Source organism: Symphalangus syndactylus, chromosome 17 (assembly GCF_028878055.3).
Source record: "Symphalangus syndactylus isolate Jambi chromosome 17, NHGRI_mSymSyn1-v2.1_pri, whole genome shotgun sequence".
Lineage (NCBI taxonomy): Eukaryota > Metazoa > Chordata > Mammalia > Primates > Hylobatidae > Symphalangus > Symphalangus syndactylus.
In genome coordinates, this window is record NC_072439.2 from 76,140,173 (window position 1) to 76,167,386 (window position 27,214).

The 27,214-nt window shown below is 36.9% G+C and overlaps 1 long non-coding RNA gene across 1 annotated transcript in view; it reads left to right on the forward strand.

The window, feature by feature from the left end:
* The first annotated feature begins 1,601 nt into the window (after window positions 1-1,601).
* The window catches only part of LOC134733094 (uncharacterized), a 159,668-nt gene continuing 134,055 nt past the window's right edge, over window positions 1,602-27,214 (forward strand). The window contains exon 1 of the long non-coding RNA XR_010116657.1: window positions 1,602-1,701. This is a non-coding gene — a long non-coding RNA (uncharacterized lncRNA). The remainder of the gene's footprint in view (window positions 1,702-27,214) is intronic.

Sequence of the window (27,214 nt, forward strand, 5' to 3'; positions counted from 1 at the left end):
TCCTGTTTGTCTGAAAAAACTTCTGATTTCACATCTGCCAACTACTCTCATTCTCATTAAAACTTCAGCTAAAAAACCTTTCTTTCACTAAGCTTTACTCTCTTAGGCCTAGCTAAAATTCCTTCCATTCTTTCGTATTAACTAAAAGCACCTTTCGTGTAGGCGGTTCCACTGTAAAAAATCATATTATAAAAGTGGATAAAAAGCAATACGGTGAAAGTAGAAACAAAGTGGAGGGAAAATGAAAATGGGAGAAATGGTTACTTGTTTTGGAATCTGTAACTGTAAGCTCCTGGTGGGTGGATAGTCGTACATTAAGTAACTAGTTTGGCTTTTATTTTTAAGTTCACTTCTCAAATCTTTATTCACACTCCTTTCTTCTAAAATTGACAGAAGTACAGAAGGGAACATCACACAGTAAAACTAACCAGAATGCGTCCATCTGGCATGCCTTTCAGGAATCCAGCCCACTAATATTTGCCATGGGTTTCATGACTCAACCCTTCAAGACGCCGCACAAGGAGAATTTCCTCATTTTGCAGAACTGCCAAATCTCATTCACTGGAGCAAAGGCTCCTCATTTGGGGCTCATTTTTAGACAGTTGTTTATCTGTTTATATATTGTAAAAATCTCTCTCAGCGGATGGAGTTTGTCATGCATTTCTAAACAATGAGTAAACATATTCCTCCACCCCCTTCCGGCAGGACACACTTCAGCATTTTGGCCACTGAGCTTAGTTGAATTTCTCTCTCCTTCCCTCCTCCCCTCTTCCCACGCAGCCTAGTTTTATTCTTGCTTCCTTGGTTTTATTTCTTCTTCCCTTTTTCTTCCTTCCCTACCTTCAGCCACATCTTTCAGCCTCGTTTGTTCCTTGGAGGCTTTTATTCTCCTCTCTTCTTTCCTCCTTCCCTTTCTATTCTCCTCTCTTCTTTCCTCCTTCCCTCGCTTCAGCTACTTCTCTTAGCCCCATTTGTTCCTTCCAGGCTCCACTTTCTTCTCTTCCATTGGTAATTTGTCTAATTTACTCCACTTGAAAAAAGAAAAATCTTGATTTATATTTGTATCTTCTTCCCTTCAAAACTGTTCATCTAAGTTCCTCTTAATATCCTCCCTCCTATTTTAAAATAACAATTAACATTTAGCGAGTGCTAAGTGCAGGCAAGATGCCAAGCTCTCTCGCAGTCTCTCTTGAGGGAGGTACCTTTATTATCCTGTTTCATGGATGAAAAAAGCACAGAATTCAAGTAACTTGCATAAGTCACGAAGCTATAACCAGGAATTTGGCTATGCAAGCAATGGGCTTTAAAAATTCTTTTAAAAGTTTTATTAGATTCAAAGACTATGTATAAAATATATGCAAATTATAAACGAAACGTATCTTTTGATGTGGCACCATGGGGGCAAGTTTCCAGTTTTGCCCATTAAAAAAAAAATCCTTCCCAGTTTTTGAGGCTTCTGCCATTGAACACGGCTCCTCTTCCCACTTGGCTCGACAAACGCATCTTTTATTATGACTCAGCCCAGCCCGTTCCTTGCCAAGCGGCTGACGCTCGCGGCAGAGGCGCCGGGGCCGCCGCTCGGGGGCGAGGGTTCGCGCCGCGGCTCGCGCCCGCTTCTCCCGCTTTACGGCTGCTGAAAACCCGGCCCGGCAGCCGTACCGCAGACGAGCCCGCGCCCGCGCCCGCGCCCGCGCCGCTCAGGTAATCGGAGTCCTTCCCTTTTCAAAGTTTTGCCAAAACAAGCTCCGCGCTCTGAGGCGGCGCGGCCTCGGACGAGCGGTCCGTGTCTCCTTGCTCCTCCCTCCTACCCAAGCTGGCGCGACTGAGCTGTTGGCCGCACCCCTGCGCGGGGTCCGGGGCGCCGACCCGGCGTGAAGTACGGGGGCGGAGGGGCGCCCGGCCTGCGGCGGGTTGTGAGCGACTCCGCGGGGTGGCGCGCGGGGCACCTGGCTCCGGCAGTCCGCGAGCCGCGCTGGCCGAAGGAGCTCCCACCCCGCTCCAAGGCCCCCACCCACCTCCCGAAGCCCTTGTCTTAGGAGAGGAGCGTAGCAGCTCCGAGTCCCCGCTTCTGACACGTTCACACACGTATGCAGTACACGCCGGCCAGGCAGCCCGCCACGGCGCGCTAGCGGAGCGCAGGTAAAGAGCGGCGCCGCGGGCCCGCGCGTTCGAAATGGCGCGCAGCACAGTGCCGCCCCCGCGCGTGAAATGCCGCTTCAGAGGACGCGCAGGATGGCTCTCAAGGAAGTTTTTGAGAAGCCGTGGAAAGAGCAGCCTGGGATCAGAGCCTGCGCTGCTGGTTCTACTCTAGCGTCTGGCTTACTACCACATTTGCCCTACAGTTACATTGCTTTATAACGCGTCCTCCCTGTTTTCCCCCACATTCTTTGCTTTTTTTTTTTTCATTTTTGCTTTGTATTGCGTCTCTTGGTGCCTCGTGTTCTTTTCCCCCTCACTTTTAGCAATTGAATAGCATACAGTAGCCTTTACATTTCAACCTATGGTCCTTAAGCTGTCTTTACTTAACTAGGGCTTGCATCCTGAGGAGTGTAAAGGATTAATTAACTGTGGATTAAGTTGCTGGACTGAAAGTTGTGTTGCAGTTATCCCTGCAGAACAGAGAAGAAAGACTTTTTTTTTTTTTTTTTTTTTAACCACCCGAAAACCTTAAGATAATGGTGTTGCTTCTGTTGAAGGAATACATCTTGACAAACATTAAAAATTATGTCATAGGATCCTGTAGTATCCACTCCAGTGAGTTCGATTTGGTAACGGTTCTTTGTCATCTATGAGTTAGATCCTGTGCTAACTGGTGACGGGTTAAGAGAGAAGAGATTCCGTTCCTGTCCTCAGGAGAAGGGACCATGGTGAGCACTGGCGTAATCCTACGAAGTGCTCTGGGAGAATGGGGGAGGAAAAGCTTAAAAGGAAGAGTTGGGTTTAAAACTGGATTTTTGGTATTTTAAGTAGGATTTTCACCATTTTTTCCCACACCCCAAGAATTCTTAATGGAAAGGGGAATTATTTCAACAATACTTTCACCTTTAACTTTTTAGACATTTTTTTTCTCCTTTACAATCGGCAGTAATGTCTGATCTCAAGACTTATGGGAAGTGTAAAAGTAACTCCTCTTAATAAGGATGACGTAATGCATTCCTGATACCATAAAAAGAGTATTAAAGACCTTTAATGTAGGACGACTAACAAGAATGAAACGTAATTTATTAATTGCTTACATAAAGCATTATTAGATTTATGTAGAGCACTCAATACTTATTAGTCAACAATTGTTTGTTGATTGCTTACTGCGTGCCAAGCAGTGTTCTTGACACTGGAATAAAGCAAAGAAGAAACTTCTGCCTTCTTGGAATATACATTCTAGTGGAGGGAGACAGTATATGTAGTACATAAGAAAAATATAAGGTGAAACCATAATAAGTGCTATGGACTTACTACATAAAGCAAGAAAAAGAGTGTGTGTGTTTAGTAATTTAAAATAGGATTTTACCAGAAGTCCTCTGGAGAAAGTGACATTTCAGTAGACTTGAAGAAGATGAGGGAGTAAGCCATATGATATTTGGGGCAAGAGCTTTCCGGGCACAGAGAAATAGCAAGTGCAGAGGCCAGGCACATTGCTGTGTTCAAGGATCAGCAAAGAAGCTTGTGTAGCTGAAGTGGAATGGAGGATAGAGGAGAAGTAGGATATGGGATTTTAAATGTCATAGGGGCCAGATAGTACTACATGGTTTGCTAAGCTATTGTAATGATAACCTTTACTTGAAGCCATTTGGAGGCCATTGGAGCCTTTTGACCAGAGGAATGACATGATCTAACACATCTGTTTGACACCGTTACTCTGCCTACTGTGTTGAGAACAGACTGAAGAAAGCAAGGATAGAAGCAGGGATAACAGTTAGGCTATTATAATTCATGTGACAGATCATGGTGGCTTTGACCTAGATGATAGCAGTGGAAGTGGTGAGTAGTTCATATTCTGTATATATATTTTGAGGGTGTATTCCTCAGGGTTTGCTGAGAGATAGGATATGGAATGTGAGAGCAAAAGAAATTAAGGAGAATGTAATTGCCTAAGCAACTGGAAAGATAAGAGTTTCTGTTAACTGAGATTGGAAAGAACAGGAAGAAGATGTGGTAATTGGGATTAAGAATCTGGATTTGGGTATGTTAGGTGTTAGATGGGTTTTAGATATCCAAATGGAAATGTCAAGCAGGCAGTTAGCTGAAAGAGCAAGCTAATGGCATACATTTAGGACTCTTCACCATAGAGCGGCTTCTGAAAGCAAAGAGATTCAATGCATCAAAAGTGTGTGAGTTTAGAATATTGAAGATGACCAGGGACCAGACTTTACATCATAAAATCTGGTACGTAGTGGTGTACGTCAGCATTATGAGATGAGGAGAAACCAGAAAAGGAGTCTGAAAAAGAGCTGCATTCCAGGTAAAAGGGAAAGCAGGAGAATATGGAATCCTGGAAGTGTTTCAAGAAGTAGAGGGCTGGTCACTTGTTTTAAAGATGAGGATTGAGAATTAGTCTAGCAAAGGAAATCATTGATGACCATGATGTTGGCAGTTTTTATGGAGGAAGTAGGCATGAAAGCTTGTTTGTGATGTGTTTGACAGAGTAGAAAGAGAGACATTGAAGAAGGTGATGGTATACATCACTTGAATATTTTTTATTGAAAAGGGAGGGAGGAAATGGAGCGTTAGTTGTAGGACCAGATGATGTAAAGAGAGTTTTTAAAAGTGTACGAAACAATGGCATGTTGTGATACTAATGAGAAGGAGCCAATAGAGAAGAAAAAATTGACGATGCAGGAGACAGAGGGGAACGGTGTTCATGAGGAGGTAAGAAAGGATACATGTATACAACAAGAGAGACTATCTGTTGCTAGGGTTATGAGCTATTTACCTAGAACAAATGAGAGAAGGAAAAGTGTGTGGGCACAGATGGAGGTGGGGAACGTGGATGTTCTATTCGGATCCCTTCTCTTTCTCATTGTTTATGAGAGCCAGGTTTGGTACATGAGAAATTTGTAGGAATCATTACCATTTTTTCCATTTGGTCAGGAATATTTGATGAAAGAATACTTTGAGATTCTGAGAATTGCTTGAAACAGAAAACTTTGTGCATTGTTGAGGACAGAAAGGGGGGATTTCTACCTTGAGCTTTGCTTAGGAGAAGACTTAAAGAGAAAGTTGAGATTACAAGAGAAAAGGGGAAAAGGAGGAAATAAGGTAAGCTAAATCATATGATGAAATCCCTGAGAAGGGATCTGATGAGGAAGTTAGCAACATTGAATCTCACCTCCCGTGGAGCTTATAACTACAGTAAAGTTCTAAGAGTATTACCGTTATTATCAAACAAACCCTTTTCTGTTTAAGTACCAAGTGTGATCAAATAGAGAACAGTGTTGTCACCAGTGGTCAGTCTAATTATAGAATGGTGGTGTTAAATCTTGGAAGAGATGTTAGCTAGGATTAGATTTCAGATTGGATTTTGAAAATGTGAAAAATGACGATTGGCAACAAATATCATTTGTAAATGATATGAAAAAGACTGGATTGGCAACATAGGTTGTAGATGTATGGTAGAATTTTGACAGCGTTACTCGTAGATATTGAGCAGTTTGACAAGATGGAGAGAATTGATAGAGTTGGAAATGGAACCTTGTTTGAGATGATTTTTTTTTTTTTCAGTTATTTAGGGACCATTTTTTTCTTGAATTCTTACCATAAAACAGGGTTCTGTGTAAAGTCTTGGCAGGGGATGGTGATAGCCACTATGTAAATGACATCATCTCTGCCCTCAATTTACCATTTTTAGTAGAGTGAAGAGAAGGGAATATAGGTAAATATTGCAATACAATTGATAAATGCCTTATGAAGAGTACTGAATGCTTTTAGGTTGTTAGGTTTCTAAACATTTTTCTTTTATTATGGAAATTATCAGACACGCAAAGGTAGAATAGTATAATGAACTCCAGTATATTCAGGAGTACGTCTCGTTAGTATATTTCATGATTGATACAAAAGATTAGGAGTTAGGGGCCTAGAATTATAGTCCCAGTTATGTCCCCAGGTAGTTTTGTGCCCGTGTCTTTCCTGGCCTTCAGTTTTTTACTGAAAAATGAGGAGGTAGCTCAAGATCATTTTTAAGGCTTCCTACAGTTCAAAAATATTTTGATTGTATAGTTTTTTTACATGTTACATTCAAAGAAATAAATGAGAGAGCTATGCAGGAGAACTAGGTTTGTTAAGGGAAAAATTAAGCACCACTTCTACCTCTCTTTCCTCACGCATATATAACTATTAGATGTCAGCATGCACATATGATGTAACTATAAAATTGATGTGTTTTTTATGTGGTTTATTAAAATCTATAGTGATATTTGGTATATAGGAGTAAAATATATGACCTTATGTTTGTGTGTTTTCTATTTGTGTAACAGAATAGATATTTTTTCCCTTTGAGCCAAAAAACATGCAATTGTATGAGAAGTGAGTCTTGATGAAGTCCTTGACCTCTCTGATCTGCCCTGACCTGCATTGTGTCTCACTGTTTGCTTGTTTTACCAAACAAAATTTGATTCATTGCTTAATTTGTTTGCCAGTTAAAAGCAAACAGTATTCCTGAAATCAAGGTTTTCTGTTTTGCACTGTTGCATGGGATACTGATGTCAGACAAAATTGTAATTTAATTGTTTTGACATTTTGATTTGAGCAGTTCAGATAAGAAAGGTGATTTATCTTGCCTAGAAACCTCATATTTCGAGCTCAGCATGAGTTTTCCGTAACTGCTTGTTTATAAATGTGGTTTCTAAAAAATTAGACTTTCATCATATTGGGAATTTATGCTCTGGGTATTAATTACCAAGGTACAATTTGATAGGAATGTACTGGAGATATTTTAATTTTCAGATGGTCAGTCATGAAAAACTTTAGAAGTGCTATGAATCCTTTAAAACAAAGTGAAACTTTCATACTTTCAAACTTATTTTCTTTGTATATAATATCACATGTGAATTTTTAAAGTAGTACTAATGGCTTTTTGCTCTTTTACAATCTTGGTATATAAAATTACTCATGAAATTCTTTAGTTTTAGGATTTTATCTGTTATATTGGTCAAACCTTATACTTTGCATAGTCTGTGCTTTTGTACTCCTGTTCATCAAGTACACTTATCATTGGTGATAAAGTCACTTCATATAATGCATCCCTAAGTGATCATACTATCTCTTTAAATTGTGTGTGTGTGTGTGTGTGTGTGTGTGTGTGTGTGTGTGTGTGTATTTTCATTTCAGTTTAATATGGTACTCAGTAATTTGACAGTTTCTTGGGGCATCCAGTTCTAACAAGCCCTGTATCCTAGTCTCCACCTGGGGGCAGGGGGATTCATGTTTTTGGAATCAAACCTGTGACATATTTCCTGCATGGTCATAGAACTCTCAGAACTTACTCAAACCAAAGTAAACATCTTCTGGGGCACTATAACACCTTTTTGAAATGCTGGTTGTAGAAGCCAGCTTGCAATTTTTGATCACCTTCAGGTGATAAAAGCCTTTTTTCCTATCTTCTTGGATGGAGAGATCTGATGAGAAGAAGATAGGAGCAACCTTAAGAAACCTTGTGGTTCTGGACCCCCTTTTTGCATTTAATTTTGCTAGAGTTTTGGAAAACTTTAAAAATAATAACAAGGTATCTTCAAGTAAAATGGCTACTAATTATGCAGGAAACCTACTCTTGCCTTTATATGTGTGTGAAAATACTTGTGTTACTGGCATTTGTTGAGATAAGACAATGTGAGAGATACATCCTAGAGAGGCTCTGTTTACAGGACTTACATAATTCCTACATCAGCCCTTTTGTAATATGTCATAGTTTGAATATAGAGTGCCAGCAGTCATCTGTTTTCTAAGAATTTTTCCAAAGAGACCCTAGTCTCTAGGGGATGAATGGCTCCCTCAGAATAGGCCAGTCTGAATGATTTGTAAATTAACCCTTAGGAGCTGGAAAACACGATGATGCTTCTGTAACTGGGGTACTCTGAGCTATGTTAGAGGGCTCCGAGCCATAGATAAATATGGCCATCTTCTTTTGTAAAACTTATTGCTATATTTTGGAGAAAGTAGTTAAATAATTTAACTGGTAAATTAAATGTTTAGAACCACTATTGAATGTGAATATGACATCCAGTGCAAAATACATGATTTTAAAAATAAAATTTGGCCAGGTGCGGTGGCTCGTGCCTGTAATCCCAGCACTTTGGGTGGCCGAGGCGGGTGGATCATGAGGTCAGGAGATCGAGACCATTCTGGCTAACACGGTGAAACCTTGTCTGTACTAAAAATACAAAAATAGCCAGGCGTGGTGGTGGGCACCTGTAGTCCCAGCTACTCGGGAGGCTGAGGCAGGAGAATGGCGTGAACCTGGGAGGCGGAGCTTGCAGTGAGCCGAGATCACACCACTGCACTCCAGCCTGGGCGACAGAGTGAGACTCTGTCTCAAAACAAAAAAAAAAAAATAAAAAATAAAATAAAAATAATAAATAAAATTCAAAGTAGCTTCTTACTTGTAGTAGGTCTCCATAGACTATATTTTCTGACCCCAGGAAAGGATATAGATTAGCATAAAGGTAGATAGTTTGTTAAACTTAACATTCATCAAAATACTGATTATTGCTATTATCTATCTGCTTTGGTTTGATTTGCTTTCCTGGTGTTTACCCACACTGATCTTTTAGATTTGTGGGAAAACTTTCCTTCTTTATTTTCCTCTGGATTGAGATATGATTTCTGTGAGGTGCTCCATTTCCCTTCTCTCATTTTTTACGTTTTATTTTGAAATTATTGACATACAGGAATTTGCCAGAATGGTATGAAAAGGTACTGTGTTACTCTTTAACCAGTTTCCCCCACTGGCTTCACCTTCCTAACTATAGTACAATATAAAAACTAGGAAATTGACATTGATACAGTGTGTGTGTATAGTTCTGTGTCATTCATCTCATATGTAGATTCATGTAATCATCACCATAATCAAGATATAAAGCTATTTCATCACCACAAATATCCTTCTTACAGTACCCTCCAAAAGAGGGACTGAAAGAATCAGAGATATTTAATTGAGCAAATGAATTATGCACTTTCTTCTAAGTTTTGTAGTTTTTATGCAAATGGTAGATGTTTTTGTATTTTGAATCATGAAAGAGAAAGATGAAATACTGTATTATTTTTAGAATGGAGGAGAATGTTACCAAAATGCCAGGGGTTCAGTCTAGATTCTATTGCTCACTGCACAGAAAGCCAATCAATGAGATGATTATTGCCAGGGAAGAAGGCTTTAATCAGGTGCTGCACCTGAGGAGATGGGATATCAGTATCCAATATCTTCCCTGACTAAAATAGCAGGAAAGAAATGTAACTATGTGTGGGAAAACAGGAATTAGGGAGGAGTAAGGAAGAGAAGTTGGTCAGCAGGAAGCAGGTAGTCCGTTCAGGCAATCATGATGAGTGAGAGGTCTGGCGTCTTACTGCCCAGATGTAGTGATGTGGTAAGTTTTGGTTTTTCTTGCTACTGTCTGGTAAGCCTGGGGGTTGGTTTCCTGAGAAAGGAACTCAGATAAGACAAATGTAACTTTCTCAAGTTTTAAGCTGGGGTGGATCAATATCTATGTTAATTCAAAGAAACCATAAACATCAGTTCTATAGGATAATTGGACTGGTTTCAAGAGCTTAAATAGTTGTTATAACAGATACTGTCATCTGTGAAATAAGTTCTTGAAGGCTCAGTTTCAAATTATTAAGAACTTTGATAATTTGAAGGTTAGACATTCATGTGCTTGAAGAATGGGACCAGTTGATATGATGCAGTCTCATCCATCTGTGTAACTAATCTTTGTGTATGTGCTGGAATTAGCCAAATAAAACTTTAAAGAGAAAATGGTGGGGCAAATAGAGGGGTCTTGTTGAACTTCCTAAGTACCCACACAGCCTTCTAGCTTCTTGTGAAACCTAGAATTGGAGGAAGAAAAAACAAAAAACATTTCAGCAATAAAACTAAAAAACAAAAAACAAAAGCACTATTAATGATATTGTGCCATATTTAATTTTATAGGTGTTAATGTCTTTAACACCTACATTAAGATGATTTATTTTATTTAACCAATATGTCATGAGGATAATTATTAGTAGTGTCTGAGAAATCCTTCTTGATAGATTTTTCTCAGAAATATTTCCAGACAATCATGATCCAAGATTTTAGTCTCATATGTTATATAAACAGTATAAATGTATTGTGAAAGCACAGTTTACATGCATCTTAGTTTTAATAGTTTACAAGATATTTTTAGGTTTATTTATTTGAAAATTATGATTTATATATATATGAAATAGATATCTTTTGTCTTTTTATTTTTGCTGTGCAAGCAATGCATTAAAGTCTGTTTGAAAGTTTGGAGATAATGTTGAAATTTTATACTATAATAGTCATAGCCACTTTTTCATTAGTCCTTCTCTATTCTTTTTAGGTTACCTGAATTAAGCAAATAATTCCTCCTCTCTTTTCAGTTTTTTTCTGTTATCTAAATTTTCCACATGATATTGTTATTGTAATGATATTTAAACATTAATTCCAGATCATTGTCATCTTCGTTGTATATGTCTTACCAATTTTTGAAAGTTAAAGCATATATATACACACATATATCTACACAACACATATACACACACACACACATATATAGTTCCTTTCATTTGCTATACTTATTTTGAGTTGAGTACATAACAAGGCAAGGCAGAGAGTGAGTGTGTTTATGTTTTCAGATTTATTTGATCTCACCACTTGAAAAAAATGTGAATTTGTTACCAAAACACCAAGCATTTGGTCTAGGTCCTGCTGCTTGCCACACAGAAAGCCAGTCACTGAGACAATGAGTTTTGTCAGCAGAAAGGCTTTAATTGGGTGCTGCACCTGAGGATATAGGAGATCAGTCTTAAATCCTCTCTGACCAACTAAAATTAGGGGTTTATATAGCAGAGAAGAAATGTAACCACGTGTAGGAAAATAGGGAGGCGCAAGGAAGAGGGGCTGGTTAATAGGAAGCAGGTGGTTGCCTAGGCAGTTATGGTAGGTGAGTGGTCTGACATCTCATTGTCCAGATACAGTGATCTGGTAAGTTTCAGATTCTTGCTACTCTTTGGAAGCCTTGATGGTTGGTTTCTTGAGAAAGGAACTCAGATAGAGCAAATGTAATTTTCTGAAGTTTCAAGACTGAGAGAGTCCAGGCAGGGTGCGGTGGCTCACGCCTGTAATCCCAGCACTTTGGGAGGCCAAGGCAGGTGGATCATGAGATCAGGAGTTCAAGACCAGCCTGGCCAACATGGTGAAACCCCGTCTCCACTAAAACTATAAAAATTAGCCAGATGTGATGGCAGGCACCTGTAATCCCAGCTACTCGGGAGGCTGAGGCAGGAGAATTGCTTGAACCTGGGTGGCAGAGGTTGTAGTGAGCTGAGATCATGCCACTGCACTCCAGCCTGGGCAACAGAATGAGACTCTGTCTCAAAAAAAAAAAAAAAGACTGGGAGGGTCAGTTTTTATGTTTACTCTGCAGAAACCATAAACATCAGTTCTATGAGACAATTGAGTCAATTTTAAATGTTTTTTCAAAATTTTTAATTTTACTTAGAATGAAAAAATAAATTTATTTTAACGGTTATTCAATCTTGGACATTTTTAAGAGTAACACAAAAACTGCAATTGTGTTTGTACAGAAAGGGTTGCCTGGTTTTTACTTTCAACGAGAATAACATGGTATAATGACATATGTCTCTATCCTCTGTATGAACCTCAATTTGAGGATATGTCTGTGGATCCTGTAAGTACTGAGGGTTTAATTTATTGCTAATATTAGAGACAATGACAGTGATATTCAAGTGACTTACCATTACTCATTCTTTCCTGGAATGGAGAAATTTGCTCTTGATTTCATTGCTGCCTGATTATATCTTTTAAAAAGACGGCTGTTCTTTTAGTTGCTCAGTATCAAATATAAAAATCTAATTGTGCGGTTTTTCATATAATTGTTATCAAGAATTCAATTCTGAAGCAAGGAGAAAACTACATAACAGAAACTTGATATGTTTGTATCATAATCTAGGCATTTTCTTAGCATGTATCCAGTTCGAACACCTCTAAGCATTTTTATAATAAAAAACACCCATCACATTGTGTTCAGGACAAAATAGTTACAAAACCTGTAAATTAATGTTTGGTTAAAAAAGGATTTGCCATTATACTGTCTATATCTCTGATTATTTAAAGACATTGCTCTTATTCATGTGCCTTCTTTTCGCTTTATGTATTTTTTGGAGGTGAAAAAGAATCCTTTACTCATTTTTACAAAACACATTTTGACTACATAGCTCTTCCTTCACTTTGATATAAAGACAAAAATAATCAAAATCAATAAAAATTGTTAATTAATGTAGTGCTAAGGATAGTGGGAGTATTTTTTTTTTTTTTTATTTAGAGGCAGAGTCTGAGTCTGTCACCCAAGTTAGAGTGCAGTGGCACGATCTTGGCTCACTGCAACCTCCGCCTCCCGGGTTCAAGAGATTCTCATGCCTCAGCCTCCCAAGTAGCTGGGATTACAAGTGTGTGCCACCATGCCTGGCTAATTTTTTTTTTTTTAAACTGGAGATGGGGTTTTGCTATGTTGGTCAGGCTGGTCTCGAACTCCTGGCCTCGAGTGATCTGCCTGCCTTGGCCTCCCAAAGTGCTGGAATTATAGGCATGAGCCACTAGGCCTGGCCAATAGTGGGAGTGTTAAAGAAGACAGACTAACAGATACCTGTCACTTTGGTGTCTGCATTTTAGTAGCTTTCTTTTAAGTTGTAAACTTTGCTAGGGCATCTGCTTTATCTTTGTCTTGCACCTTATCTCTTCCTTAACCCACTTGTTATATGTATGACCACCTTTAAGAATTTTAATTTTGTGTGCTGACTCCGCCACTGCTGTGAACACCCACATGGAGGCAGGCACCCACCCACCCTGGCACCTGCTAGTACCCTGCTGCACCCAACATGTGTGTACCCTGCTGCATTGCTGCTGCTTCTGGTATGTGTGAATGAGGACAGATCTTGTTGCTGTCATCTTACAAAATGCTTTATCTGGCACCACCCATTAGTGTGTAGTGACCAGTGGTCTGAGAGTACCTTAGCCCCACCCCCTGCCAACACAGTGGGTTCCTAATTTTGAGGAGCCAGAGAACAAAATTGAGGCCCGATACAAGTTCCCCAGAGTTAGAACATACAGTCCAGGAATTGAGAGCTAGTCTCAACCCCCTAAAATCCTCCAGAAGTCAAACCGGTTGACTGAATCCACCTCATTCCACAGTCAAACCCTCAAGGTCATCAACTGGCATAAAAGTTAAAAAAAAAACAAAAAAAAACAACTCATTCAAAGGACAGCAACTTTAAAAATCAAAGGAACACCAGCTTACAAGGATGAGAAAGAACCAGTGCAAAAATTCCTACAACTCAAAAAGCTAGAGTATCTTCTTTTCTCCATATGACCACACTAGCTCTCCAGCAAGCGTTCTGAACTGGGGCTGAGATGACTGACGTGACAGAAATAGAATTCAGACTATGGATAGGAATGAAGATTATTGAGATATAGGAGTATGTTGAAACCTAATCCAAGAAAGCTAAGAATCACAGTAAAATAATACAGGAGCTGATAGACAAAATAGCCAGTATTGAAAAGAATGTAACTGACCTGATATAGCTGAAAAACACACTGTAAGAATTTTGTAATGCAATCACAAGTATTAATAGCATAATAGAAAACTGAGGAAAGAGTCTCAGAGCTTGAAGACTGGCTTTCTGAAATAAGACAGTCAAATAAGAAGAGATTAAAAAGAATGAAAAAGAACAACAAAAAACTGTCTGAGAAATATGGGATTACATAAAGAGACCAAATCTACAACTTATTTCTGTCCTTGAAAGAGATGGGGAGTATGGAAGCAACTTGGAAATCATATTTTGGGATATCCTCCATGAGAACTTCTCCAACCTAGGTAGAGAGGCCAATATTCAAATTCAGGAAATGCAGAGAACCCAGTAAAATACTTCACAAGAAGATCATCCCCAAAGCACTTACTCATCAGATTCTCCAAGGTCAAAATGAAAGAAAAAGTGTTAAAGGCAGCTAGAGAGAAAGGTCAGGTCACCCAAAGGGAAGCCCATCAACTAACAATGGACATTTCTGTAGAAACCCCACAAGCCATAAGTTATTGGGGGCCAATATTCAATGTTCTTAAAATAAATTCCAACAAAGAATTTCATATCAGGCCCAACTAAGCTGCATAAGCAAAGGAGAAATAAGATCCTTTTCATAGAAGCAAATACTGAGGGCATTCATTATTGTCAGACCTGCCTTACAAGAGCTCCTAAAGGAAGCACTACATGCGGAAAGGAGAGATCATTACCAGCTGCTACAAAAACACTTAAGGACACAAACCAACAACACTATAAAACAACCACACAAACAAGTCTGCATGATAACCAGCTAACACCATGATGACAGTATCAAATTCCCTCATATCAATACTAACCTTGAATGTAAGTGAACTAAATGCCTCAATTAAAAGGCACAGAGTTGCACACTGGATAAAGACCAAATTATATGCTGTCTTCAGAAGACCCATCTCAAATGCAGTGACACCCACAGGCTTAAAATAAAGGGATGGAGAGAAATCTTCAAGCAAATGAAAACCAGAAAGGAGAGGTTATCACACTAATTTTAGACAAAAGACTATAAGCCAACAAAGATCAAAAAAGACAAAGAAGGGCATTACATAATGATAAAGGGTTCAATTCAACAAGAAGATCTAACTTTCCTAAATATATATGCACTCAACACAGGAGTACCCAGATTCATAAAGCAAATTCTTAGAGACCTTCAGAGACTTAAACTCCCACACAATAATAAGGGGAGACATCAACATCTCACTCAGAGTATTATACAGATCATCGAGGGAGAAAATTAATGATATTCAGGACCTAAACTCAGCACTGGATCAAATGGACCTGGTAGACATCTACAGAACTCTCCACGCTGGAACAACAGAATATACATTCTTCTCATCACCACATGGCACATACTCTAAAGTCAACCACATAATCAGCCCCAAAACACTACTCAGCAAATGCAAAAGAATTGAAATCATAACAACCACTCTCTCAGACAACGGCAGCAGAAGATTAGAAATCATGATCAAGAAATTTGCTCAAAACCATACTATTACATGGAAATTGAATAACCTGCTCCTGAATGACTTTTGTGTCAATAATGAAATTAAGGCAGAAATCAAGTTCTTTGAAACTAATGAGAACAAAGATACATACCCAAATCTCTGGGACACAGTTAAAGCAATGTTAAGAGAGAAATGTATAATATTAAACACTCACATTAAAATGTTAGAAAGATCTCAATTTAACAACCTAACATCACACAACTAACAGAACTGGAGAACCAAGAGCAAACTAACCCCAATGTTAGCAGAAGACAAGAAATAACCAAAATCAGAGCTGAACTGAAGGAGACTGAGACATAGAAAAGCACTCAAAAGATCAGTGAATCCAGGAGTTGTTTTTATTTTTTTTGAAAAAAATTACTAAAATAGGCCCCTAGCTATACTAATAACAGAGAAGATAGAAATAAAGGCTATTTAGAAATGACAGAGGGGATATTACCGCTGACCCCACAGAAATACAAATAACCACCAGAGAATATTTTGAACACCTCTGTGCATACAAACTAAAAAATCTAGAAGAAATGGATAAATTCCTGGATACATACACCCATCCAAGACTACCAGAAAGAAAGTGAATCCCTGAACAGACCAATAACAAGCTCTGAAAGTGAATCAGTAATAAGTAGCCTACCAAGCAAACAAAAATTCCAGGAACAGACAGATTCACAGCTGAATTCTACCAGAAGTACAAAGAAGAGCTGGTACCATTCTTACTGAGACTCTTAAAAAAACTGAGGAGGGACCCTCCCTAACCCATTCCATGAGACCAGCATCATCCTGATATCAAAACTTGGCAGAGACACACACAGAAAAGAAGCCTTTAGGCCAACATCCTTGATGCACATCAATGCAAAAATCCTCAGCACAATACTGACAAACTGAATATAGCGATACATCAAAAACATACCCAGTATGATCAAGTAGGCATTATCCCTGGGGTGCAAAGTTGGTTCAACATACAGAAATCAGTAAATGTGATTCATCACAAAAACAGAACTAAAGACAAAACCATATGATCATCTCAGTAGACCCAGAAAAGGCTTTTGATAAAATTCAACACCACTTCATGTTAAAAACTCTCTATAAACTAGGTATTGAAGGAACATACATGAAAATAATAGGAGCCATCTATGAGAAACTCACAGTCAACATCATACTGAATGAGCAAAAGCAGTAAGCATTCCTCCTAAAAACCAAGACAAGACAAGGATGTTCTCTCTCTTACCACTCCTATTCAACATAGTATTGGAAGTCCTGGCCAGAGCAATCAGGCAAGAGAAAGAAAAAAAGGGCATCCAAATAAGGATCAAACTATTCCTGTGTGCAGACAACATTATTCAATATGTAGAAAACCCCATAGTCTCAGCCCAAAAGCTCCTTAAGCTGATAAACAACTTCAGTGAAGTCTCAAGATACAAAGTCAGTGTACAAAAACCACTAGCATTCCTATACACCAACAACTGTCAAGCCAACAGGCAAATCAGGAATACAATCCCATTCACAGTTGCCACAAAAAGAATAAAATACTTAGGAATACAGCTAACGAGGGAGGTGAAAGATCTCTGTAATGAGAACTACAAAACACTGCTCAGAGAAATCAGAGATGACACAAACAATAGAACATTCCATGCTTATGGATAGGAAGAATGAATGTTGTTAAAATGACCATACTGCCCAAAGCAATTTATAGATTCAATGCTATTTCTATCAAACTGCCAATGACATCTCTTCACACAACTAGAAAACTATTTTAAAATTCCTATGGATCCAAAAAGAGAATCAATAGCCAAGGCTATCCTAAGCAAAAAAAAAAAAAAAAAAATCAGGAAGCATCACTCTTCCTGACTTCAAACTATACCACAGGACAACAGTAACCATGGCACTGGTATAAACCCAGACACATAGACTGATGGAACAAAATAGCCCAGAAATAAGGCCACATACCTACAATCACCTGATCTTCAACAAACCTGACAAAGACAAGCAATGGGGAAAGGACTCCCTATTCATTTGGGAAAGGTGCTGGGATAACTGGGTAGCCATATGCATAAGATTGAAACTGGACCCCTTCCTTATACCATATAAAAAAAATCAACTCCAGTTGGATCAAAGACTTAAATGTAAAACCCAAAACTATAAAAACCCTGGAAGACAGCCTAGGCAATACCATTCTGGACACAGGAATGGGCAAAGATTTCAAGATGAAGACACCAAAAGCAATTGCAGCAAAAGCAAAAAGTGACAAAAGGAAACTAATTAAAGAGCTTCTGTACAGCAAAAGAAACTATCAACAGAGTAAACAGACAACCTATAGAATGGGAGAAAATGTTTGCAAACTGTGCATCTGACACAGGACTAATATCCAGCATCTACAGGGAACTTAAACAAATTTACAAGAAAAAATAATCCCATTAAAATGTGGGCAAAGGACATAAACACTTTTCAAAAGATAACATACATGTGGTCAATAAGAATATGAAAAAAAGCTCAACATCTCTGATCATTAGAGAAATGCAAATAAAAACTACAATGAGATATACCATCTCTTACCAGTCAAAATGGCTATTATTAAAAAGTAAAAAAATAACAGGTGCTGGTGAAGTTGTGGAGGAAAAGGAACACTTAGACACTGTTGTTGGGAGTGTAAATTAGTTCAACCATTGTAGAAAACAGTGGTGATTCCTCAAAGGCTTAAAAACAGAAGTACCATTCTATCCAGCAATCCCATTACTGTTTATGTACCCAAAGTAATATACATCATTCTATAATAAAGACACATGCGGCCGGGCACGGTGGCTCACGCTTGTAATCCCAGCACTTTGGGAGGCCGAGGCGGGCGGATCACGAGGTCAGGAGATGGAGACCACGGTGAAACCCCGTCTCTACTAAAAATACAAAAAAATTAGCCGGGCGTGGTGGCGGGTGCCTGTAGTCCCAGCTACTCGGAGAGGCTGAGGCAGGAGAATGGCGTGAACCTGGGAGGTGGAGCTTGCAGTGAGCCGAGATCGCGCCACTGCACTCCAGCCTGGGTGACAGAGCAAGACTCCGTCTAAAAAAAAAAAAAAAAAGACACATGCATGTGTCCATTGCAGCACTGTTTACAATAGCAAAGACATGGAATTGACCTAAATGCCCATTAGTGGTGGACTGGATAAAGAAAATGTGGTAAATACTCACCATGGAATACAATGCAGCCATACAGCCATAAAAAGAGTGAGATCGTCAGGGCGCGGTGGCTCATGCCTGTGGTCGTAGCACTTCGGGAGGCTGAGGCGGGCAGATCATGAGGTCAGGAGTTTGAGACCAGCCTGGCCAACGTGGTGAAACCTCATCTCTGCTAAAGATACAAAAAATTTACTGGGTGTGGTGGCGTGCGCCTGTAATCTCAGCTACTCAGGAGATTTGCATGAATCCGGGAGGTGGAGGTTGTAGTGAGCTGAGATCGTGCCATTGCACTTCAGCCTGGGTGACAGGGTGAGACTCCGTCTCAAAAAAAAAAAAACAAAACAAAAAAGAGGTCATGTCTTTTGCAGGAACATAGAGGCTTTTATCTTTAGTGAACTAACAGAGGAACAGAAAAGCAAGTACCACACATTCTCACTTATAAGTGGGAGCTAAATAATGAGAACACGTGGACACATAGAGGTGAATGACAGACACGTGGGCCTACTGGAGGGTAGAGGGTGGGAAGAGGGAGAGGATCAGAAAAAATAACTAATGGGTACCAAGCTTAATACCTGGGTGGAGAAATAATCTGTAGAACAAACCCCCTTGATACAAGTTTACCTATATAACAAACCTACACATATACCCTTGAACTTAAAAGTTAAAAAAGAAAAATTTTTTTTATTTATAAAGTATTATTAATAGTTCACTGTATAAGGGTTATTGTAAGAAAAATGTAGCATGTGGGAAACTGCATTATCCTACATTACATGAGTATCTCTGGAGTTAGTCAAGTCTGTGTTTAAATGGCAGTTTTCTACCTCAGTGTAACTGACCTGATATAGCTGAAAAACAAGAAGGAAAATCGTTGTTTTTGTTGTATTTCTCTGTGATTCCTGACAACTTGGCTCACCTGTATTTTCCTCTCTCTAAAATGGGAATGATTTTTCCTATTTCACAAACTTATTTTGAAGTTACATTATGTATGTAAAGCACGTGTTGTATTGCTTGGTATCCAATACTTAATAAATGTTATTTTCCTTTTCTTTCCCTCTCCCTTTTCATCATTTTCTCATTCTCCTAAAGGGAACCTTGTAAGATCAATTATGGGCTATGATGAAACCATTTTAAGCCTCTGTTCTTTGCCAAGCTCCAAGGTATGTCAAGGGAATCAATAATGTAGGATTGTGAAGTCTTTGTCCAGGTTATTCACGGAATTTTCTTGTGAGTGAAAGACTTGGGAGATTTTAGAAGTTACCATCTATCAACTGTTTTCTGATATCTGCTCATCTAATACTGTTACACTTTTGTTTAATGTAATCTGTCGTGGCTGCTTCACTGCCTTATGGATGAAGCCAAACCTGAAATCCCAATGAATAAGGCTGATTGCAATTAGCCTTTTATTAGACTATAGCCTCATCTCCTGTCCCTCAGGATTGCTTCCTAATTTAGTTAATGTTTTTTCTTCAAGCCTCTATTATGTTTCCTGGGGTTACTAACATGATCAAAGTAGCAAGCTAGCCTTCTTATAGGGTGGAGGTTGGGCAAGAGAGTAGGGGGAGGTGAGTTGGAGAAAAGGGATGATCCAGAAATGTGGTTCCCAAGTTCTTTAGGAAATTTTCACTGGTCTTTGACAAAATGGGAAAATAAAGATTATGCAGTGAGCTTTTTCATTATATTTTATTCTGATTATATCTGTTCTACTCTTTTATATATTAAGAACATTATTGACAGAATAAAAGGTTGGTAGTCCTTTTATATCTTGTTTGTTTGTTTTGCTTTGTTTTTAACTTTACAGGTCCATGAAATCTGATAGTGTAGGAAATGCTCATCCAGTATCTGCAGTGCTGGTTAAAGAGAAAAGGCCCAGGTGAAGCCTGTTACTAGAAGACTGAGTGATATGAGGGACTAGCTGCCTGGGATGAGAGAGAAGCTGAGACTAGTATGTCTTACAATGGAGGAGATGTCCGGTTTGAAGATAGTGGGAAAGTAGGGAAATGAAATGAAGGCTGTTTATTTAGTTGGCTTTCTCAGTGTCAGTGAGGTTTGCATGTGAACATGCACTGGACACTGACTTGGAGGAATGCTTATTTGGAATTCTGGGAGTCTACACTGGATTTATTCAGTAATTTTAGCTAGATTGTAGAATTGCTGAGTTCTTCACCCTCAAAATGGGGATACAAATGCGGATTTTTAAAGCACTTTAGGATCCTTAAATGTAGTATACCACTGTAAGCTTCAGATAGTTTCTTCACTTGGTTGCAGTCTTTGAAATGGGATTCAACTGAAGCTTTACAAAGTAGTATTAGAACTCCCAATGACAGACACCTGTCTTGCCTTTTGTTCATGTTTTTAAAACCACCTGGATGTTATATTGTATGTGCTCTATAATTATGAAGTGATGTGAAAAAGTTATTTAAGTTTTTGGAAAGTTGTCTTAACATGTTAATAGAATGCGGGAAACATTGCTGAGATTAAAAGGAAACCTACTTTATAGATTATATGACTTTATGAGAACATAAATACATGCTGCTAATTCAAAATGAAAAAGCAAACTAAACCCAAAACAGTCTTCTCTTCCTCAATACATCCAATAAATAATTTTCAGCAAGAGGATTATGATAGAGTACATTAAGAGTCATGGCATCTGGAATTAAACATGTAGACTAAAGCATACTAAGATTTTTTAGCAATCTACTTCTGTCTAAAGTAGTAGTATTTTCTTTTGATATCATATAAACCCTAAATGTGTTTTGTTCTTGGATCAGAAAGGGAAAGAATTCAAATACGAGTTTTATATTTGGTTAGCTTGTCTGTTCATGTATTAAAACAGTATGGGAAAAATTGAAGCATTTAGCATTTATTCCTATTTGAAGGAGTTTAGATAGAACCAAGTGATACAGGTCTTGCATATTTAAGACATTTATTGTGTCATTTTTTGATAGAAAGGTACAACTATTTAAAACTATTCTATTTTGAAAAAGAAACATGTTTATAAACATTTTTCTAATCACAATAATGGTCACTATAGAATATTCAGAAAGCTTAGAAGCATATAAAGAAATAGAAAAACAAAACGCCTGTAATTTACTACCTAGAGCAGCAATGTTAAATCTAGGCATTTTTTTCCTTCATTTTTCTTTTTTTTCTTACAGTTTTGAAACAATAACAAATGGTAATATTCTGCTTTTTCAACATATAGAGAACAGCTTAAGTATTATTTTAAACTTTATAAACGTAATTTTTATTGACTTTATACTACATCATCTGGCTGGGCCATAATAAACCTACCCATTTCTCTGTTGTTGAACATTTGTTTGCAAAAATATTAAAATTTTAAATTAGTGTGAGTTTGTTTTGTTGAGGCTTTCCTCTTCAATTGAGTAAGCTTATTTAAAATACTTTACTTAAGATTAGATTTTTCTTTCCTCCTTCCATCCCCCCAATTAGAAGCTGGCTAATTCCTGGAATTTTTCCCTCCCTATTCTTTGTAATCTGAAAAACCCCTTGTTCCGTACTAGTATGGCAGCTTCAGCTTACTTGTAATGGATGCCCTGCAGTTGTGCAAAGTATATATGGCTCATTCCATCAAGTTACAATGAACTTCAACAAAAGGTCCTTATGCAGCTTGAGAGCCATAAGTATGCTTTGAGATAATATATGTGAAGATCTAAATAGAATGTAGGGAATGAAATAGTACTCATTCAGTGTACAGTTTAATTTTTTTCTAGTATCAAGCATTTTACCTGAGTTGTATGCGAAATGAATGTTTTATGCCAATATTAATACTGATGACTGCAGGAATTAAGTATTGATATTTTATGTGTAATTTATTTGTTTTATTAGTCTCAAGAGTATAACAGCGGTTTCTCATAAACATTCTATTGGCTATATGGGTCATATCTAGATTTAATAATCATATTCTTTTCAATAAAGTTTATCAGTTTGTAGGAAAAGATGGGTAGTATTGTGGTAAGACTGCAGAACAAAATTCTTGCACCTTTAGCCCCCTTGAGTGCTTTGTGGATTTTTCCTTGGTTTAAGATTTTTTTTTTTACTCATACTGGAAAAATACTACTACTTTAGATAGAAGTAGATTGCTATTCAAAATTACATGTGTTTCTTTTGAAAACTTTCCTTTTCTCAACATTCGTTTTTACAAACTTTATAGTAACATATTACAACTGAATGTGAAATAAAATTTAATGTTACAGTTATTTCTGAAAATAGCCATAAAATATGATCATTAACCAAGGTCTGCACTTAACATGATGCTTTTGATAGCTTTGGAATTTCTATACTATAGTGCCTTTATATATTTAAAGAACTTCTAAGACAACAGTACTCTCTCTCTTTCTTCCGTCCCACCCTGTGTGTGTGTGTGTGTATGCATGTGAATGTGCGTGAGTTTATTGTTCTTCAAGTATCTGTATGTGAAAATCACTTTTAAACACAAGTAACTTATCTGTCATCTATATACTAGGAATTTCACATCTCATTAAAATAACAATTTGAGATGGATATTATGTGTTCTTATGGTTGTATTCTACTTAGACTATTTTAGGAATTTGTCTTATAATAGGATATGATTTATTCTTCCTCAGGTTTTTAAAAAATATTTCTTATTTTTAATATTCTATTTGAAAATATTTTGTTCATTTAATATATTTTTAATATAGGAAGAATGAGATTAGTAGTTTGCTTATATGAGAATTCTGATTTTTGTTTTTAAATATTTTATCTTAAATATTTCTTTTTCAATGTTATCCCGTATTTCCACAAAGGTATGGTTATTGGAACATTTGTCCTTGGTTGTTGCAAAATCCTTCAGAACTCAACACAAAAGCAGCTTCGTTGTGTATAATGATGTGGCCACCTTCTTTCCAAATGGAAATCAAATCAGAATACATAACCATTAGTTTTGACAAATCTGTTGAAATCAGAATTAGAGTTTCTCCTCTCTATGATTATTTTAAAGTTGATTTAATAGTAGAGCAATTCTCAAAATATATAACATTTGTTGCAAATACTATGTATTTTTATAAAGAAATTTTTAGGGACATAAGACGAAGTGGAAAAATCTTCAGTATCATAGTTATTCCTCTATAAAATGGCTGATACTCTGAAAAATAAAGATAGATCCGGATTCAAAATTGACAAGAATTAATTTAGAGAATTAAGTCAGTGTTCGTAGAGATGTGTCAAGATATGCATCTTTGAATTTGAGATAGTAGCTCTCATGGCACTCTCTTGAAGTGAAAGTAGGAAAAGGTGAAAGGACCGTTTAAACAGGTATTAGCATACAGCGACTAGCTAAAGTAAGCCAGTTCATGTTAATAGAGTTAGAATCGGGAAGGGTCTTCCAACATTATGGTTTTAATTGTTTGTGTTTTAATTGATAGACTGATTATAAAATAAAGGTGCTAGTAGACTTTATAAAAATGATAATTCAGTAATCCTCTTTGCTTCATTGTCAGAGTTCTGTCATATCATTATAAAGCAATTTATGAGCAGTCTGTGTATCTCTGGGCTTTAATTAGCCATGGGAACATGCAGAGTTTAAAAGTAAAAGTAATTGCATAGCCTCTGATAACTAGTGTGCAGTGAATCACCTTCTTTAGAAGAATGCTATGTAAAACAAACCATTGTACAGAGTAGACAGTTAAGAAAATACAGTTTTGTTACTGGATCTGCAGGGGAGATTTGCAGATTTTGTGAGATCCTGCAGAGAATCAAGCAAAATCTGCATTATACTACATTATATCCTGTGGGGAAGAACCAGCAGGACTGCTTATGGTCCTCAACTATCTCTGCTCAGTATACTTTTGTTCTGCTATGTAGAAAGCCTTCCACTTGTTGGAAACAGTAATAATGTTGGAACAGTGAGAGAAAATGATAAAAGAATTATGAAAAATAAAATCTACATGAGAAGGACCTTTATAGTCAAGCTTCACAAGAAGACTGGGAATCAAGTTGAAGGGTTGTTAGATACATGAATATGATTTTTCTTAAATTATTTGTTTCAGAAATAGCTATCAAATTGCAAGGAAGGAAAGCCATAGGTTGAGTGAAGAATACCTGATTTGTAGGCATATCTCAACTTCTTTTTGTGAGAATCCTAAATACTACGTTTAATGCTATACTCTAAAGATTATCTTTTTTTTTTTTTTTTTTGAGATGGAGTCTCGCTCTGTCACCCAGGCTGGAGTGCAGTGTCGCAATTTTGGCTCACTGCAAGCTCTGCCTCCCGAGTTCACACCATTCTCCTGCCTCAGCCTCCCAAGTAGCTGGGACTACAGGCGCCCACCAACACGCCTGGCGAATTTTTTGTATTTTTAGTAGAGACGGGGTTTCACCATGTTAGCCAGGATGGTCTTGATCACCTGACCTCGTGATCCGCCTGCCTCGGCCTCCCAAACTGCTGGGATTACAGGCGTGAGCCACGAGGCTTGGCCAAGATTATCTTTTTTCTGTTTTTCTTTTGTATTCAGATTTTTAAATTTGCTTTCTCTCTTAAGTGCCTGTTTAAAAAGAAGTGATTGAAGAACATAAGTAAAGTAAGAAATACACTGAATCACTGGAAGTTAAAGGTAAACTTATAAATTAGGAAGCTGATAAACATATTGGTCAGGAAAATAAGGAATTCCAGAAAACCATTTCATTTTTTTGAGCTATAGTATTTCTTGATTTCAACCTTTATTATTATCATTTTTAAATACAGGCCTTATTTTCTTTCGTTTGGAAACTGATTTCACGAACTAATGTTTAAGTCCCCTTAAAAGTGTTTTATGTTTTAAAAAATAACACACATGAGACTGCGGTATTCTAACCTTATTCCAATCTGTATCTAATTTTTTAAGCATAAACAGTAGTAGTTTTTGTAGCACAAAAACTTTACCGTAAGTTTCACTCTGAAATGATCATTTTTTAAAGTTAGTTGTTGGATTCTTTTTTTTTTTTTTTGGTGCAATTTTACCTAACTTGTTAATAGTAACTTCTAGGGGGTGGGGGGATGGGAAAGTGGTCTTATCATTAAAGTATTTACCTAAATAAAATAGAAACTTATTTCTCCATCACATAACAGTGGTGGGATAGTCCAGTGATAGAGTAGTTTGTAAGCTTTGAATAGGTTATTAAAATGAATAAATTTGTTATAATTATGTTTTTATTTGGCAGAAACTAGCTGTCTAGTATAACAACTAGTTTCTCCAGGATTTGAATACATTAAAGTTAATTAAAGCTAATAAAATGTTTGATTTTTGACAATATTTTAATTGAATGTTAGATTAACATACAGTACATATAGTGGTTTATATTTTATTAGATTAAATATTTATCTTTAAATAATTTTTATTTAAATAATATTTATCATTAAAATTTATTTAATTTATTTAAATATTTTTAAATTTATTTAATAATTTATTAAATAATTATTTTATTATTTTATTTTTTATTTAAATATTTTAAATATTTTATTAAATGTTAAATATTTTATTTAAATATTTTAAATATTTTATTAAATATTAAATATTTTATTTAAATATTTTAAATATTTTATTATTTATTTTATAAATTGTTAAATATATAAATTTTAAATATATAAATATAAAATATTAAATAAAATATTAAATATTTTATTTAAATATTTTAAATATTTTATTAAATTTTAAATATTTTATTTAAATATTTTAAATATTTTATTAAATTTTAAATATTTTATTTAAATATTTCAAATATTTTATTAAATATTTAAAATACTTAATAAATAATAAAATTTATTTAATTTATTAATAAATATTTAATTTATCATTAAATATTTATTAGATTAAATATTTATCATTTTCAGGTAGATAACAGTACTCTAAGATGTCCTATTAGGATTCACTCTTCAGGTAAAAATGTTTATTGAAATATAATATCCAAATGTTAGACCATATTTTCCTTCCTCTAATAATTAGAATAAATTCATTCAGAATAGAAAGGAAGCAGTTAGTGGCCATGCTGTTTTTTTTTTTTTTGAGACAGAGTCTCGCTCTGTCGCCCAGGCTGGAGTGCAGTGGCGCAATCTCGGCTCACTGCAAGCTCCGCCTCCCGGGTTCACGCTATTCTCCTGCCTCAGCCTCTCCGAGTAGCTGGGACTACAGGCGCCCGCCACCACGCCCGGCTAATTTTTTTGTATTTTTAGTAGAGACGGGGTTTCACCGTGGTCTCGATCTCCTGACCTCGTGATCCGCCCACCTCGGCCTCCCAAAGTGCTGGGATTACAAGCGTGAGCCACCGCGCCCGGCCCATGCTGTTATTTTTAAACATTTTACCATCTTTCTCAAGCAGATGGTTTATATATAAAGGCCTAAAGACTTTGGTATCTTACTTCAGGAACAATGCTTTAATGACTAAAATATATTGGTAATTTTAAAGTATATGTAATGTGAATATTTATTATATTAATGTTTTTAAATTTTGAAACTCCTTTTTATGCACAATGAAAACTTTTTTTTGAAGGATCCTTAAAGAGATTGAGTATATAGGCATGATTCTCTGTGTGTGTGCATTTGCATGTGTGTGTTAAAAATAATTGAGTAATTGGTATTGAAAAAAGGTAATTTTGACACAATTGAACTGAAAAGTTTTATCTGTATATATCAGCACAATTAATGAAATTTGCTAGTGATTGTCTCCCAAGCTGGGACTGTTTTTATTCACCTTTGTAT